The 9,243-nt window shown below is 33.2% G+C and overlaps 1 pseudogene; it reads right to left on the bottom strand.

Moving 5' to 3' along the window:
• Nucleotides 1-2,333: 2,333 nt before the first annotated feature.
• LOC112503962 lies at nucleotides 2,334-4,972 on the bottom strand (annotated as a pseudogene).
• Between the last annotated feature and the right edge of the window lie 4,271 nt (nucleotides 4,973-9,243).

Below are 9,243 nucleotides of genomic sequence, written 5' to 3'. Positions count from 1 at the left end.
CTAATATCGATATATTTTTGTCAAATTTTTATGATATCTTCAAACATATATTTTATTCAAAAATAAAAACATCATCGCTTTCTCAAAATCACATAAAGTCATATTATAACATCAGTTGAGATAAAGAATAAAACGAAATATTAAAATCACGATGTATCTCGTTGCATTGTGCGAGTACGTTTCTAATTTATCATTATACATACATATATATATAGATGTAGGTTCAAATGAGCATACCTCCATTTTATGAAAACAGAATAACATTCTTATCACGTGTAATATATATATATATATATATATATATAACAGCAGTTAGGGATGAAATATTCCAATACCTTTATTTTCTTGATTTTGATCATGGTGATATTGCTTTGCCTTGTTTCTGAATGTCATCTGCATCATTTAATTCATTTGTTTTTTATGCCTAATTCTTTTACTTGTACAACATCCCACACATTTTTTAATCCAGAGACATATATACTTCAAGAAAATTGTATCTAAAAATCACCATCTAAAGGAATACTTACTAATCAAATTTTATTAAATATCAAGATAATTCTATGCTAAACAAAGCACAACCAGTCTAGTCTTACAGGCATGGAGGTTCTACTTCTCTCAAAAGCAGTCTTGATTGTTATTATCTATGAGATAATTATGAAAAAATATCAATTCAAATTAACTAAATATAAAAACCTCCCGTAATTATGGAAAATATCAATTAAAAGGTTTTTCTTATATATATTAACTAACTTATCTATTAAACGGTTTTTTTAATTAAACAAATTTACAAAAATATCCTTCAAGCATGTAACAAATGTGGGATGAAACCAAATAGTGTGGTGAAATTTGATTGATCCATTTGAGTTAAGAAAGTTTACACTAATTTCTTGGTTAACAAAATAAATATTATGACCCTATATATATATTATATACACACATATGTGTGTATGTGTTTGTATGCATGTGTATATACTAGTTGTGTACCAGCGCAATGCGGCGGGGTATAAGTTTTATGTAATCGAGAATAGCGATTGACGATTACAACAGATAAACACGTGATTGTCATAGCAAGACCAAGCCAAATGGAAAACGTTTTTCCTTTCGGTCTGAATATGAATATGTTATTTTGAACGAACAGACATATTTTTGGCAAAAAAAAAACCTTTTATGATCAACATGTTAACAAACAAAACTTGTCTCAGGTCAATTAGTTGTCCAAACTTTAAAACACCGACCACCAATATAAGATCGTCTATTAATGTTTATGAGTTGAAAACTACTACTATGATAAGTATATACATATATTTTCCTTTGCAAAGTTTTATTAAAATTTAATTTCAAATTCAACGTTCATCGAATAATACATGAATTGTTTCATTGGTTTGTCAACTTGTGTCGATTTTTTAATTTGATTTTTAAATAGTTCGTTTTGTCATTCAATCTTAATTCTCATACGAAGTATTGATTGTTTTGTTTGATTTATTAACTTCTAGTTGTATACCCATGCGATGCAACGGGAAACGATCACTGCGTGTGAAACACAATAGCTACAAATACTTGCACAACCAATCAGTCAAAATCCATTTCGTTGACATTCAATTGTCATTGAAATACATTAGCTAACCGGTACATGAGAAGTTTTCTTTTGGAAAAAATGCAAATAGCATACTCATATAACAAAAGCTAGCAATTATAAATGGTTAGAGACTTGAAAATTAGGATCATAATTTACTTTTAGTATTGTTGCCAGGTGCTATAATACCTTATGTATATTCAACACTCGGTACAAACTCCATTAAATACTATAACGGTCCAATTGTCCAACATCACAAAGAAACCACAAACAAAACTCAAATAGCAAATCATTAGATCCCGACAATAATTTCACAAGTAGCAAACAAATCAAGTAGCTAAAATGATACCCGCACAATGTTACAGAAAGTAAAATTATTATAAACGATTATAAAATTAAGCTAACTACCGGAAAGAGAATGATATGATTTTAAAAGCTCAGAATAGGGATGTAAATGAATAACAAAAAAACTCGATTAAAGCAAACTTCAATTTAAGCATTTCCAAATTGAAATAAATGGATTATTATGGGTTTCTAGTTACCAAAAGATATCATCAATGGACTTTGGCCAAACCAACCAACTTCCATTAAAAGCAAAAAACAACATCCACAACAGTTATCTAGAATAGATAAAAGTTGAACAACATACAAAACAACCAATAACTCAAACTACATCAAACCAAATGCCATTATCTTATCATTGCTAGCCGATGCAAACAAACCCGTAATTGTTAAATATACCAAACCTACAATTAGTCCTTCATGCACCAACAGTGTCATTGTCTTGTTCTCCGACATGTTCCGTAGGTCCAATGTCATTGTCTTGTCCCATATCATTCGCTGCCAATTGACATATCTACAATAACAAAAAGTCGAAATCCATAGAGATTAATAAAAAAACCAAAAAAACCAATAAAGCTAATTTACATATATGCTTCATCCCATTTTAAAAATGCACAATACCGTGGTAAGAGTCGTTGCACCCACTTACCGGGTAAGACTAAGAAGAAGAATCTAAATCTAAAGTTTAGGACTGCAAAAGCTTACAAGAAGAAAGAAGAAGAAGAATCTAAATCAAAAGTTTAGGACTGCAAAAGCTTACAAGAAGAAAGAACAATCCTGCATTCAGAAATGCTACAGAACCAGCAACATTAGATTTAACCAAGAGAATCTGAAAACAATAAGTTTAGGACTGTAACGGGTCCCATATATATATATATATATATATATATATATAAAACAGTGTTGTAGACGAGTGTATATACAGGAAGAGAGAGAGAGAGACACACACACTATGAAAAACAAAGGATTGAAGAAACTTGATGACCAAAACTCTTGATTGCTCAACCTTTGCTGCTGCCTTAAACCATGTTACCGCAGTATGGAGGATATTTACCTCAAAGACAACTAAAGAAAGGGAAGCAATTAGCAACTCAAATTGAAGAAAAAATAACACATTTAGGGTATCGATTATCTCTTCAGATCTTCAACAATACCCCAGACACCTCAAACAGGAAACAATGTATTCTTATTAGACAACTGATAACAAATAAATGGATTCTGAGCTCAAAAACAAAACTTCAAAAGAGTGATATTGGTGACTTGGTGTTACTACCAGATTTTAGGAAATGTGGGTTTTTAGTTTACTTTTCAAGTTGTACATATGACAATACGAGATGCTCTGAACTTTGCTCTTGATGAGTAAATGGCTGCTGATCCTAATGTCTTTGTTATGGGTGAAGAGGTAATCGTATTTTTTCCTTTTCTTGTAATGAGCTTCTATACCTTCTAGCCTGTAATATCATGAGGAAGGATCAAGCAACGAATTTGAACAATTCAAAAAAAGCTTACATTAGCAATTCCTTTGACTCTAACTATGTTCTATAGTTTCCTTTTACTCCATATACATTATAGCGTAAAGAATCATTAGTTGTTGTCTTCCAATCATATTTACAGTAGAAGTGGCTTCATTTGCTCATATCTACCTGTTTGATTGTTACAGTAAAGAATTTTAGTTGTTGTCTTCAATCATATAGTCGAGTCCTTTTAGTTGCTCTGGAATCTTAACTAATAGCACAGCAGCCAGGTGTGGGGTAATAAAAAAAATAAGAGGATAGAGAAAAGAAGTTTGCCACCACTCCTGTTCTTTCTTTAATCTTAATAGTCCTACTACAGCCCCATTACTTATAGGCCTCGGGAACAAAGTCCAACTGAACCAACAAACAAATTCCCCTCTTTCTCATGTGATGTGAAATGGTTAGAGAACTCACCAGTGTACATATATACTGAACTTTCACATGCAGGTAGACTCAATACGAATGTGACATTGACAATCCAATATGGATGTTGGAATATAGAAAATCAAGATTTGAAATTAAAGGTTGCGCAGATGCTTCATATAAAATTAAAGGTTGTTATAAGAATAAGAAAGAAAACTGAAATATAGAAATACCTAAGGAGCTTGACATAAAGAATCTGAGGACAAAACCTGTAAGTAGTTGTGTTGTTAAAATGATACAAAGCTTTTATACGTGAACAAAATGGGGCGATTTTAGTTGTGTTGCCTTTGCGTGAATTCATATAGGTGTTCATTTTTATCATTCGGATTTACTTAGATCTATTGAGAAATCAATCTGGCTTTCTATAATTTGTTAATGAAGGAAGTGTGAGTTTGAACAATTGTTACTCTATTTACTTGATATTGATTGAACAGGTTGTGTGAAGTTTTATGTACTTATAAGTGGTTTATACCTGGTTTTATGTTTCAAGGTGTGCTTAGTGCTGAACTCTTTGTACAACCTGCTGTGTATTTAAGCAAAGTAACTGAACCAAACTGAATTCAATTTAAAAGCTCAGTTTGGTTCGGTTTTCAAAGTCATGTGATTCGATTTCAATTTGAAACCGAGTAATATAACTATCTACGATTATTGGACTGTATCATACCTTAACTTTCTTGAGCAAATCATAGCCTGTCATTCCAGGCATACAATAATCTATGATTATTAGATTCACTTCAACTTCCTGCATAAAATTCGATAAAGATTTTCATGAACAATAATTCGAACACACGTAAAAATGGAATCAAAATCGTCAAGATTAAATACCTGATTAATATTTGGAGACACAAAGGGTTGATTGGAGTTCATGTCTTCATGTAATCCTCAAGAAATTCTAAAGCTTTACTTCCAGAATCCAAAGTTGTAACTGCTAACACATAAATGGAACACAAAATATTGAAATCTTGAACTCAAAAGCATTTGAATCAAAAAGGGTAGAACATGAAAGTGTTAAATTACCTTGAAAAGATGAGGTTTTGAGCAATCTTTCAATCAGTTTTCTATTAATGATGCTATCATCAACAGCAAGAACATGAAACTGTGAACCTGCTGCAACACCCATATGAAGAAGATTACAAATTTCAAAAAAATGAAGACACTTGTAGCACACACTTGTAGCATCGATTCGTGCACACACTTGTAGCATCGAACCCGGCCTTTGGACGTCTTCTATTCTATGTTAATGTAGGTAACAATTAATTGTACATTTACATCTCAAAAATGGTGTGTTATATTATGATTTCGGACTCGATTCCCCCAAAAATTGTACAACAATCCACTCGATTACTTGGTGGGTCTCGAAAGTTCTTCAAGATCTTCCCATCAGGTACTCCATTGCCAACAAGTATACAAGTCACAGCCTGCAACACACCTTTTATTTTTAGAATACAAATGTATCCCCAGGACTAATCAAATAATCAAACAAGTTCAAATATTTTGATGTTTTAAACAAATAGAAAGAAAGCATCTTCTTCCCAAAAGAGTCATATCCCCATGCACCAACGATTGTGGTTCATTTTAGTCCATTTGTCCAGCAGAATTTCATGAAACATTTTTACCATAATGAATTATTAGAAACTTTTTCATGAAAGAATTCACTAAAATAAACAATGAAATCGACGGTTTTCACGGTTTGTACAAATGGCTTGGTTCGTAAAATATCCTTCCCATATATATATATATATATATATATATATATATATATATACATGCACACACTCAAGTATATATATTTTTTTACATTGCTTGCATTGCCTTGGTCGTACAACAAGAGCAATATATATTGTTTGTTCATAAGGTTGATCCCTCATAGCAAACACCATGGTTTACTTGCTGGTAGTAGCATGGGCGGACCTGATGTGGTGGCATGGGTGGCATGTGCCACCGTATTATTTCGCCGCCGAAGGGTAAAAAATTTAGGTTTGTTAACGGTGCTACCGTATCATTGTAGAAGGTGCTACCGTATCATTTTAGAAGGTGCTACCGTATTTCCCTGAAATCCAAATGGTGCAACTAAAACCCAAACAAAACAAAGCCCAAATAATCAAAACCATACTTTTTGTAATTATTTTTGGGTATATATTGACCGTTTTCAAAAGATGAAGATGCGTCGGGTACAAGTTTAGAAGTTGTTTATCGGTACTTAAGGCTGTAAACGAACCGGACGAACACGAACGGAGGCTTGTTCATGTTCGTTCGTTTAACTTAACCGAACAAACGAACGAACACGAACGGTAAACGAACGAAAATATTTGTGTTCATATTCGTTCGTTTAGAAATAAGGTGTGTTCGTGTTCGTTTATGTTCGTTCGTAAACATCCTAAACGAACGTAAACGAACAAACATAAACGAATGGGCTAAACGAACATAAACAAACATAAATAAATATTATTTGAATTCAAAGTAAATAAATAAAAGATAATATATTAAACTTAATATATAAACGAACATAAACGAACGAATATAAACGAACATAAACGAACGGTAAATGAACGAACGAGACTCTTGTTCATGTTAAACGAACAAAAAAATAGTTCATGTTCGTTCATTTATTAAATAAACGAACTTCCCGCCGAACGGTTCACGAACGGTTTGCTGAATGTTCGGTTCGTTTACAGCTCTATCGGTACTATAAAAACCATATTTTTTATAATTATTTTTAGATGTATATTATACTATATTAATTATATGGTGCCACCGTTTGAAAATTTTTCTGGGTCCGTCCCTAGGTAGTAGTTTAAATTTCATAAAGTTGATCCCTCATACCCAGAGTTAGTTTGATCTTATTTTATCCAATGATGCTAACAATCAAACCCCAAAACTCAAATCTTGAAACAGATGCAATCATTAAAATTTCCTTCTCCAAATTACTAAAGTTGCCATTAGTTTAGTTGGGATTCATTATTTTACACATTCATCCAACAAAAGGAAAAAACATATCCATGATCCATAATACAGATTAATCCCAACTTGTATGTCAAAGTTATTGTTTACAAAATAAAAAATTTCACTCTTACGTATTATCCTCTACTATAATATTAATCACTAACTATCACCAGGATTAGTAGGTATTTATAGAGAAACAATATGACCTAGGTCTCTCTCATCTTGCACAACAAGATTTACAAAATTGTATTTACAGGCAACAACTATATTTATATATATATATATATATATATATATATATATCCTATTTCTCCTCCTATCTTTTTGTCAATCCTTCGATGCACGACCTTCCCCAACAGGCATTTTCTTCGATATCCACTTAACATCATCATCATCATATGCCAACGACCAACTGTTATTTCAATCATTCTATTTTTTAAAACTTGCAAGAGAGAGAGAGAGAGAGAACATACAATATTCGACGTCCTACAGCTGATAATGAGGTGCTATTTCCACCAGCCTGGTTTTAGTTCGCTCACCTACATTTTCAAAATTCAAACCATCATAACATGCAACAATACACACAATAAACCCAATTCAGTTTCAGCAAAAGTTACCTGTCACATGTACTCCTTGGTGGTCAGCACTAACTCATGGTATACCACCCATCAAGGAAGTATAAGTTGTACATGGCAAGTTGTACACCTAATTACCCTCATCATGTAGTTCATTTTTAGATTAATATTCGTTCAGCAGCATATTTGAATACTGCAGATATGAGGACTCTCTTGGTACCCACATTGAGATCATGTTCGTGTTCAGACATGCTATCTTGCCGCACTAATACATTCAAATATTGCACATCATAGTTTCTTCGTTAGGCAGGCTCTAGCATGTGTAACTTGTGGCTGGGCTGACAAACCAAAAATAGACACAGAATTTTAGCTTATTTCCATCGCCTAACAGTCCACAAGTTGGAGAATAGATATCAATAATTCCAAACGTGACAATTCTTGCCAATGGAGTACAACCCAAACAACAAAACCAGTAAATGAAGCCTTTTAACAAACACTTGGCATTGTTCAAACAATACAAAAATCAGTAAGTGATTTGCTACAAGTCCGGCCTTTTAACAATCACTTGGCATTGTTCAAACAATACAAAGTCAGTAAATGAAGCCTTTTAACAAACACTTGGCATACATAAGCAAAACCCAAACAGATAAATGAAAAGCAATACAAAATCAGCAAAACCCAAAAGCAAAACCCAAACATATTAAAATGGTCTATATTGATCAATTCTTGCCAATGGAGTACAATCTAAACAGAAATTATAGGCTTAAGATTTTTAAGATTTTCTTGATCAATTATTGCCAATGGAGTACAACCCAAACAACAAAACCAGTAAATGAAGCCTTTTAACAAACACTTGGCATACATAAGCAAAACATAAGCAAAACCCAAACAGATAAATGAAAGCAATACAAAATCAGCAAAACTCAAAATCAAAACCCAAAAGCAAAACCCAAACAGATAAATGTTCATACCTGAAATAGCAGATGGAGAGCGACGGTGATGGGAGGGACAATGGACGATTGAACGATTCAACCTGAAATAGCAGATGGAGAGCACCCAAACAGATAAATGAAAGCAATACCAAATCAGCAAAACCCAAAAGCAAAACCCAAACAGATAAATGTTCATACCTGAAATAGCAAATGGAGAGTGACGGTGATGGGAGGGACGATGGACGATTAAACGATTCAACCTGAAATAGCAGATGGAGAGCGACGGTGATGGGAGGGACGATGGACGATTGAACGAATCGGAAGCGAGGGACGATGATGGCAGGGACGATTGAACGATTAAAGGGAAGCAAGGGACGACTCTTAAAGGGAATCATCTTAGGGAGGGAGAGAAATTTGAATCGTCGTCTTGGGAACCGGGTAAGCGGAAGCGTGGTCTTGGGGGAGGGGAGCCGGGTAAAATGAAGAGACGTCTTGGGGGAGGGGAGGCAGTAAAGGGAGAGGTAAGGATATATAAGGGTATTTTGGGTATTTAAAATTTTAAGACTTTGAGTAAATTTGCTTAATAAGGTAGTATAGATATGTGTGTATGTACATGTATATATAAGAGTGTGTGTGTGTGTGTGTGTATATATATATATATATATATATATACACATGAAGCATATGTGTAGGTGTATGCATTTGAGTATATAAAAAGGTGGGAAAAAATCTATGTTGCATGTTCGAGGTGACACTACAACAAAAAGGGCTTTATAGGACCCTCATTAGTGTCCTAATAAGGTAGTTAATAGGACTTTTAAGTTTATAAGACAAAAAATGTGTATGTCTCATCTAAAGGTGTTGTATTAGGTTAATGAGATGAATTTGAGTGTCCTAAAAAACTCTAGGATTATGATACAAATTCCATAGTCCTATAAAAT

The sequence above is a fragment of the Cynara cardunculus genome, unplaced genomic scaffold (assembly GCF_001531365.2).
Source record: "Cynara cardunculus var. scolymus isolate 2C unplaced genomic scaffold, CcrdV1 Un_Scaffold_4225, whole genome shotgun sequence".
In the NCBI taxonomy this organism is placed as follows: Eukaryota; Viridiplantae; Streptophyta; class Magnoliopsida; order Asterales; family Asteraceae; genus Cynara; species Cynara cardunculus.
Note: the sequence above shows the minus strand (reverse complement) of the source record. Positions and strands in the feature narration are given on the sequence as shown.